The following is a 10,107-nucleotide window of genomic DNA, read 5'->3' as shown; positions in this document are numbered from 1 at the left end:
ATAGAATTCCCCTGTGAAGCCATCTGGTCCTGGGCTTTTGTTTGTTGGAAGATTTTTAATCACAGTTTCAATTTCAGTGCTTGTGATTGGTCTGTTTATATTTTCTATTTCTTCCTGGTTTAGTCTTGGAAGGTTGTGCTTTTCTAAGAATTTGTCCATTTCTTCCAGGTTGGCCATTTTATTGGCATATAGTTGCTTGTAGTAATCTCTCATGATCCTTTGTATTTCTGCAGTGTCAGTTGTTACTTCTCCTTTTCATTTCTAATTCTGTTGATTTCAGTCTTCTCCCTTTTTTTCTTGATGAGTCTGGTTAATGGTTTATCAATTTTGTTTATCTTCTCAAAGAACCAAACAGCTTTTAGTTTTATTGATCTTTGCTATTGTTTTCTTCATGTCTTTTTCATTTATTTCTGATCTGATCTTTATGATTTCTTTCCTTCTGCTGACTTTGAGGGTTTTTTTGTTCTTCTTTCTCTAATTGCTTTAGGTGTAAGGTTAGGTTGTTTATTTGAGATGTTTCTTGTTTCTTGAGGTAGGATTGTATTGCTATAAACTTCCCTCTTAGAACTGCTTTTGCTGCATCTCATAGGCTTTGTGCCGTCGTGTTTTCATTGTCATTTGTTTCTAGGTATTTTTTGATTTCCTCTTTGATTTCTTCAGTGATCTCTTGGTTATTTAGAAGTGTATTGTTTAGCCTCCATGTTTTTGTGTTTTTTACGGATTTTTTCCTGTAATTGATATCTAGTGTCATAGCATTGTGGTCGGAAAAGATACTTGATACGATTTTAATTTTCTTAAATTTACCAAAGCTTAATTTGTGACACAAGATATGATTTATCCTAGAGAATGTTCCATGAGCACTTGAGAAGAAAGTGTATTCTGTTGTTTTTGGATGGAATGTCCTATAAATATCAATGAAGTCCGTCTTGTTTAATGTGGTATTCAAAGCTTGTGTTTCCTGGGCTTCCCTGGTGGTGCAGTGGTTGAGTCCACCTGCTAATTCAGGGGACATGGGTTTGAGCCCTCATCTGGGAATATCCCACATGCCACGGAGCAGCTAAGCCCATGCGCCACAACTAGTGAACCTGAGCCTGGGAGCCACAACTAATGAAGCCCACGCACCTAGAGCCCGTGCTGTGCAACAAGAGAAGCCACCACAAGGAGAAGCCAGCACACCACAACAAAGAGTAGGCCCTGCTCGCTGCAACTAGAGAAAACACGGGCAGCAATGAAGACCCAACACAGCCATAAATAAATAAATAAATAAATAAAATTTATTTTAAAAAATAAATAAACCTTGTGTTTCCTTATTTATTTTCATTTTGGTTGATCTGTCCATTGGTGGAAGTGGGGTGTTAAAGTCCCCTACTGTTATTGTGTTACTGTCAGTTTCCTCTTTTATGGCTGTTAGCATTTGACTTATGTATTGAGGTGCTCCTATGTTGGGTGCATAAATATATAGAATTGTTATATCTTCTTCTTCGATTGATCCCTTGATCATTACGGAGTGTCCTTCTTTGTCTCTTGTAATAGTCTTTATTTTAAAGTCTGTTTTGTCTGATATGAGAATTGCTGCTCCAGCTTTCTTTTGATTTCCATTTGCATAGGATATCTTTTTCCATCCCCTCACTTTCAGTCTGTATGTGTCCCTAGGTCTGAAGTGGGTCTCTTATAGATAGCATATATATGGGTCTTGTTTTTGTATCCATTCAGCCAGTTTGTGTCTTTTGGTGGGAGCATTTAATCCATTTACATTTAACATAATTATCGATATCTATTTTCCTAATACCATTTTCTCAATTGTTTTGGGTTTGTTTTTGTAGGTCCTTTTCTTCTCTTGTGTTTCCTGCCTAGAGAAGTTCCTTTAGCGTTTGTTGTAAAGCTGGTTTGGTGGTGCTGAATTCTCTTAGCTTTTGCTTGTCTGTAAAGGTTTTACTTTCTCTGTCGAATCTGAATGAGATCCTTTCTGGGTAGAGTAATCTTAGTTGTAGGTTTTTCCCTTTCATCATTTTAAATATGTCCTGCCACACCCTTTTGGCTTGCAGAATTGCTGCTGAAAGATCAGCTGTTAACCTTATGGGGATTCCCTTGTAATTTGTTGTTTTTCCTTTGCTGCTTTTAATATTTTTTCTTTGTATTTAATTTTTGATAGTTTGATTAATATGTGTCTTGGTATGTTTCTCCTTGGATTTATTCTATATGGGACTCTCTGTGCTTCCTGGACTTGGTTGACTATTTCCTTTCCCATATTAGGGAAGTTTTCAACTATAATCTCTTCAAATATTTTCTCAGTCCCTTTCTTTTTCTCTTCTTTTGGGACCCCTGTAATTCGAATGTTGGTATGTTTAATGTTGTCCCAGAGGTCTCTGAGACTGTCCTCAATTCTTTTCATTCTTTTTTCTTTATTCTGCTCTGCAGTAGTTATTTCCACTATTTTATCTTCCAGGTCACTTATCCATTCTTCTGCCTCAGTTATTCTGCTATTGATTCCTTCTTGAGAATTTTTAATTTCATTTATTGTGTTGTTCATCATTGTTTGTTTGCTCTTTAGTTCTTCTAGGTCCCTGTTAAACGTTCCTTGTATTTTCTCCATTCTATTTCCAAGATTTTGGATCATCTTTACTATCATTGTTCTGAATTCTTTTTCAGGTAGACTGCCTATATCCTCTTCATTTGTTTGGTCTGGTGGGTTTTTACCTTGCTCCTTCATCTGCTGCATATTTCTCTGTCTTCTCATTTTGCTTAACTTACTGTGTTTGGGGTTTCCTTTTTGCAGGCTTCAGGTTCATAGTTTCCGTTGTTTTTGGTGTCTGCCCCCAGTGAATAAGGTTGGTTCAGTGGCTTGTGTAGGCTTCCTGGTGGAGGGGACTTGTGCCTGTGTTCTGGTGGATGAAGCTGGATATTGTCTTTCTGTTGGGCAGGACCGTGTCCTGTGGTGTGTTTTGGGGTGTCTGTGAACTTAATATGATTTTAGGAAGCCTCACTGCTAATGTGTGGGGTTGTGTTCCTGTCTTGCTAGTTGTTTGGCATGGGGTGTCCAGCACTGTAGCTTGCTGTTCGTTGAGTGGAGCTGGGTCTTAGTGTTGAGATGGAGATCTCTGCGAGAGCTCTTGCCAATTGATATTATGTGGGGCCAGGAGGTCTCTGGTGGTCCAGTGTCCTCAACTTGGCTCTCCCACCTCAGAAGCTCAGGCCTGACAGCCGGCCGGAGCACCAAGACCCTATCAGCCACACAGCTGGAGTGCCAGAGTTGGAGAAGCTGGCCTGCATTGGCTGTCCTTCTGTGTTGCACATTAGAATTACCTACTTCTTCTTTTTTTTGCAGGCAGTGTTCCACAGAGAAAAACAGTAGCCTGAAAATAGTCACAGCTCTGAGATGGATTTTTTTTTTCCTTTGTGCTTAGTCGGGTTTCACTTGCTCGCAGGGGGCTACATGCGGAGGCCTCACATCCGGCTCTTCTGATCAGAGTCTGAGTTGGGTCTTAGTTGTGGCATGTGGGATCTTTCATTGCAGCACGCAGGCTTCTCTCTAACCGTGTCATGTGGGCTCAGTAGTAGCAACGTGTGGGCTCTAGGGCTCTATAGTTGCCGCACACGGACTTAGTTGCCCCGTGGCATGTGGGATCTTAGTTCCCCAACCAGGGATTGAACCCACATCCCCTACATGGAAGGCTGATTCTTAACCAGTGGACCACCAGGGAAGTCCCATTGGGTACTGTCTTGGAGTTTGATTTTTTTTTTTTTTTTTTGAGGCCTCACTTTTCCAATTTTAAAGAAGCTGATATTGTCTATTTGGTGTTTTGTCTCCCAATTTTTTTCAGAATGCCTCTTAAACGTATTTATTCTTTATGACATGTCAAAAGCTTCCCGTGATGGCCATTGTTGTTCTGAGTTTTAAAATATTAAAAAAATTCTTTGTTTAATTTTTCCATTTACCAAAGAAAATTCAAGAGTTAGGATTATGGTATAGCTTTGTATAAGAGGTAGATATTCTTCCAGGAAGAAGTTTAGACTTTGTCATAGGCAAACCTGTGACACACCAAGAACAAGGCCAGCACAGTTGGTTAACGTATATGCTTGGTAACAGTATCTCACATTCTCCTTTACAAGAAGGACACCAGTCACTTTGGATTAGTGCCCACCCTAATGACCTTATTTTACTTTAATTACCTCTTTAAAGACCCTATCTCCAAATACAATCACTTTTTTTTTTTTTACAATCACATTTTGAGGGGTCCTAATTGGGGGGCTAAGGAATTAGCATAGGAATTCAACATAGGAATTTGGGGGGCCTACACAATTCAGCCCATAACATATAGCGAGGTGTCAATGCAAATAATCAATAAACAATCTGTAACAGGAATAGAAAAGAGCTTTATTTGAGCCAAACTGAGGATTATAGCTTGGGAAACACAAATTCAAGACGCACTTGAATTGTGTTCTGCTGGACTACAAAATGGGAGAGTCTTATATAGGCAAAAATTGAAAAGTTGCGTAAATTGTTAAGAATTAAGATTAGAGCTGGCATGAAGGGTGCTTGTTAAGCAAGGATTGATTGGGGTCCAGAATGGTTGCATGTTTACAAGGGGAGACTTTGAGGTCATATGGTTGCATCTGGTAGCTGCTAGCAGTTATTGTTTTGAAAATGGCTGGTGGTGTCCTTGAGTTTGATACAGTTCAGAAAATTCAGATTCTCAGTTGATGCAGGAATGTGTCTGAAACCACATTCACAATGGCCACCAGGCTCTACTTTGAATGCCTGAATCACATTTACTCCATTTTGATTTTAAAGGATCTTAAATATGTCATCAGTGGGAAAGTTATGCTGGTCAGGCCCAGTCTCTCACAGCTGAGCAGCGTGTTGGTCTTGCATGGGTTTGGGGCAGTGTGCAGATCAGGGTCTGGCAGACTTTCAGAGCAATAAGGAATTGACATCATCTGAAGTATGACTACCTAGCTGACACTCTTGTTGGTTGGTTGGCACTCAGAGGTAAGTTTATTTGATTGAGTCCATCCCTGACAGGCTGACTTTCAGAAGCAAGAGTCTAACACTGATTGGATGGCTTACAAAAGTATATTCAGTGAGGTAGGTTTTCATTAATTGATTGAATAAGTTTAATGGCTGGCAGAATAGCCAGTCTTTTCCTAAATTTTGGGGAATGTTATTCTCAACATAAAAAGTGACTTTCATATGTCCCACTTTTCTCCTAAAGTGGCTGAACATCTCTTAGCTCTAGACAAGGGAATTTGTGGTACTTTCTGGATGATTGACAAGTTTACACTCTGAATCCAAGTCTATGATATTTTGTTGGTCTACAGAGGAAAGAAGGTTGGAATCATCCTGGTTCTTCAGATTACTAGTTGTGTGGCCTCAGACAAGCCACATGACTTCTCTGAGAGTCATTTTCTTCATCTGTAATTGGAAACAATAATAACTATCTGTGTTATTATAAGTATCAAGGGCATAACTTAAGGGGAATGCCTAGCACAGTATCCGTGGTACATACCAGTTCATGGTTCTCATCCCTGGCTTATTAGGCTCACGTGGAGACCTTTAAAAAATCCTGAGAAGAGGAGTCTCCCCACCTGCCAGAGCTTCTGATTTAATTAGTGAGGGTTGATTCCAAACAGGTGGTTACAAAACTCCCGAGGTGGTTTTGATGGACAGCCTGATTTGAGAACCACTATTAACTGCTCCCCAAAGTGGTAATTCTCTCTCAATCCACTCTCTTCTATTTCTATTAGTTTTCCCCCTGAAGTTGATGCCCTTCCCAAACTTCAGGAATTTTTCTCCTATATGCCTGAGAGGGAAAAGCCCTCCCCATGCCACGTGTGTACAGATTTTGATAGGATGTCTATGGCTCTGATATTACTTTAAAGTGGCTATCCTCTTTTTTTTTTTCAGTTGAGGTAAAATTGGTATATAACATTATATAGTTTCAGGTGTACAACATTTAATTTTACGTCTGTATACTCTGTAAAGTGACCACCCCCCAAAGTCTAGTTACCATCTGTCACCATACAATTGACCCCTTCACCCCTTTCCCTCAGTCCCTAACCTCTTTACTCTCTGGTAAACACCAATCTGTTCTCTGTATCTATGAGTTTGTTTTTCTTTCTTTCTTTCTTTTGTTTGTTTGTTTAAATTACACATGAGTGAAATCATATGGTATTTGTCTTTCTCTGTCAGACTTATTTGATTTAGCATAATATCCTCAAGTTCCATCCATGCTGTCTCAAGTGGCAAGATTTCCTTTTTTTTTTTTTTTAATGTCTGAGTGGTATTCTATTATATATACATACCACATCTTTATCCATTCACCCATTGATGGACACTTAAGTTGTTTCCATATCTAGGATATTGTAAAAAATGCTGCAGTGAGCATAGGGGTGCATATGTCTTTTCAAATTAATGTTTTAGTGTTCTTCAGATAAATACCCAGAAGTGAAATAGCTGAATCACATGGTAGTTCTATTCTTAAATTTTTCAGGAATCTCCATACTATTTTCCACAGTGGCTGCACCAATTTACATTCCCACCAGTAGTGCACAAGGGTTTCCCTTTCTCTACATCCTCTCCAACACTTGTTGTTTCTTGTGTTTTTGATAATAGCCATTCTAACAGGTATGATGATTAGTGATGTTGAACATCTTTTCATGTGCCTGTTGGCCGTGTGTATGTCTTCTTTGGAAAAATGTATTTTCAGAACTTCTGCCCATTTTTTAATTAAGTGCTTTTTGTTGTTGAGTTGTATGAGTTCTTTATATATTTTGGATATTAACCCTTTGTCAAGTGTATGATTTGTAAATATCTTTTCCCATTCAGTAGGTTGCCCTTTCATTTTGATGATGGTTTCCTTCACTATGCAGAAGCTTTCTAGTTTGATGTAATCCCATTTATTTATTTTTGCTTTTGTTTCTTTTGCTTTTGGAGTCAGATCCACCAAACATTGCTAAGACCAATGTCAATGCGTTTACCACATTTTCTTTCTTCCAGGAATTTTACGGTTTCAGGTCTCAAAATCTTTAAGCCATTTTTTTTTTCTTTAAGCCATTTTGAGTTAATTTTTGTGTATGGTATAAGATAGTGGTCTAGTTTCATTCTTTTGCATGTGGCTGTCCAGTTTTCCCAACACAATTTATCAAAGAGACTGTCTTCTCTCTATTGTATCTTCTTGGCTCCTCTGTCATAAATTAACTGTCCATATATACATGGGTTTATTTCTTGGCTCTCAGTTCTGTTCCGCTGATCTGTATGTCTGTTTTTTATGTGAAGTGGCTATTCTTTTTTTGTCTGTGAAGTGATTATCCTCTTAATGCATGAAAGTACATGTTACATTGATCATGTGGATAAGAGAAGTGTCTTCAGATCAAAAACTGGAATTGAGGAGGCAGGTAGGGAGACTGGAAGGTAGAAATCTCCTTTCTTATTCCAAACTGTAAAAGGACATCACACAGAAGTCTGCTTATAACATTTACAGGGTGAGAGTCAAGATGGAAATGAAGATACACATGCCATTTTTAGGTTCTTAATCAAGCTAACAAAGTATTATGTGAAATATGTCCTATAATACCACTTTGACAAATATATTTTCATAGCCAAAAAATGTGTTAAACTAAGTTTTTTATATAAGTGCTAGTCATCAAAATAATTAATTAATTAATTTATTGGGCAATTGAAGGGCCAGTAATGTTTGGATAAGTAATGAAATAGACATACATAATTAACATTATATATTTATTCCATAAAATGTATTTATCTTGCCTTTACTTATACAAAATCATTAATTATGTTTTAATACTTGTATTAGTTCCTAGGGCTGCTGTAGCAAATTACCACAAACTCGGTGACTTAAAGCAACAAAAATTTATTCATTCACAGTTCTGAAGACCAAAAGTCCAAAATCAAGGTCTTGGCAGGGCTACTCTCCCTCTGAAGGCTCTAGGGGAGAATCCATTCCTTGTCTTTTCCAGCTTCTGGTGACTGCCAGCATTTGTTGGCTTGTGGAGGCACTACTCCAACCTCTGCCCCCATCTTCACATATCTTTCTTTGTGTGTGTGTGTGTGTTTGTGTGTGTGTGTGTGTGTGTGTGTAATCTCCCTCTGCCTGCCTCTAATATGGACACTGGTGATGGCACTTTGAACCCATTGGGATTATCCAGGATTATCACCTCATTTTTAAATCCTTAACCACAACTGCAAAGACTCTTTTTCCAAATAAGGTAACAAGGATTAAGACTTGATGTCTTTGGGGATACTAGTCACCTCACTATAATAATCAAGGGTTTCCAGCTTCTTTTAACATTAATCAACTAAAGGATTTAAAAACATGTATTTTTATTTAAAGTATATAAAGTTTAACTGTATTGTTGGCCTGAAACAAATAGACTGCCAGATATTTCTTCAGCAAAGATGGGTTTATTTAGGATCTTCAGAGAATTGCAATTTGGGGCCTGCAACCATGGCAAGCCACGTGTAAGTACCCCCTTCTGGTCTCCCAACTCTGTTTAACTGAAATGTCTGTTTGTTAATTTTTTACATTTCCCTCTATTGATCAAGGTCTTTCTCTGAAAGTATCCCTGATCAATAGTCAAGTTTTCTAGTTTCAGTGGCTTTTTGTTCCTCTATGTCAGTAAGGACCTTTTCTGAGCGTAATGTCTCATGTCAGAGGGAAAGTCGACAGATTGGAAACTGATTCAGGTCATCTTCAAGTAACAAGGACAGGTAGGAGGGAGAACTCTCAGGCACTTTTTGTCTGAAGTCCATATGTTATCAAGATCATAGACACTGGAAATCATCTGAAGCATTACATCATCATCAAAGGTTTGGCAACAAAATTCTAACAGACCTAGTCCAGATATCTTGGGAAAGCTGTCTCATCAGATGTTGTCTGCTTCAAATCCAGGAAATCTTTACTACAGGTCACCAGATGATATGTAGGTCCAGTCAGGTTTTGGCACTTTCTTTAGCTGTGTCATGTGAACCCAAGAGTCTGTTGACTGGAATTTGGGGTCACAAGGGTTGGTTAGCAATATTTGGTAGGGGCCTGTCCGGTGTGGTTGAAGAAAGTTCTTCTGAAGGTTTCCTTTCCAATAGATGAAATCTCTAGGTTGCAAGATATGATGCTTAAGGTCTTTGTTTCCTAAGGGTTTGCTGAGAAAAGATTGCTCTACCAAAACAAGGTTATTTTTAATAGAAGCATTTAGGCCTTTGCAATATTGGACTACCTTTCCTTTTATCCGTTGTGGATCAAAAGAAGCAGAGGCCAATTGCATTGGGCATCCTGTGACTATCCCAGTAGGTGAGAGTTCATGAGTTCCAAAAGGGGTGGGTCTGAGATTTAGAAGGACCAATGGCAATGCTTTTGCCCAGCATATTTGGAGGACCTGTACAAATTTTGCCAATTGAGTCTTAATAATGCTGTAAGTGTGTTTGACTAAACCAGAGGTTTGAGCTTGGTGAGCACAGTGAAAGTGCTGTAAAACCAGCGAAGCAGCATAGACTTGTTGAAGCACATGGCCAGTAAAATGGGTTCCTCAATCACTGCGAAATTTGAGTGGAGTTTCCCAGGTAGGGGTAATCTTTTCCAAAAGGACTTTAGCCATAGAAGAGGCAGTAGCCTGTCTGCAAGGGAAGGCTTCAGTCCAGTGTGAAAACATACAAACCGCGACTAAAACACATTTATATTCACTAGACACAGGAAGTTGTATCAAATCCATTTGCCAGAGCTCGAGCAGTCCATTGGGCAGTTTAAAATGTCTGGGAGCAGTACCAACAGGTTTCCCTGGGTTGTACTTTGGACAAGTGGGACAAGTGAGGTAGGTGCTTTTGTGGCCTTGTTAATAATCACCAATATTGATTCATGCAGGCTGTTATTTTGTCAGTAGACCAATGGGTTAATGCATGCACAGTGGTGAGGAGTGGGAATTTTAGAGTCTCCTGTAGGACTTGGTTGTTATTTGGTCCAAACCAGAGCTTTCTCTTTTTATCAAACCAACAATTGTTGAATTTCCAATCTTGTTTTTCCTTTTTTGAGGCTAATTTTTGAGCTCTCTAGCCAGTTTTTCTAAATTATCATTTGGGGAAATATCTCTTCGAACCATGAC

The sequence above is a fragment of the Balaenoptera physalus genome (genome assembly GCF_965194825.1).
Source record: "Balaenoptera physalus genome assembly, chromosome: 15".
In the NCBI taxonomy this organism is placed as follows: domain Eukaryota; kingdom Metazoa; phylum Chordata; class Mammalia; order Artiodactyla; family Balaenopteridae; genus Balaenoptera; species Balaenoptera physalus.
This window is presented reverse-complemented; position numbering follows the sequence as displayed.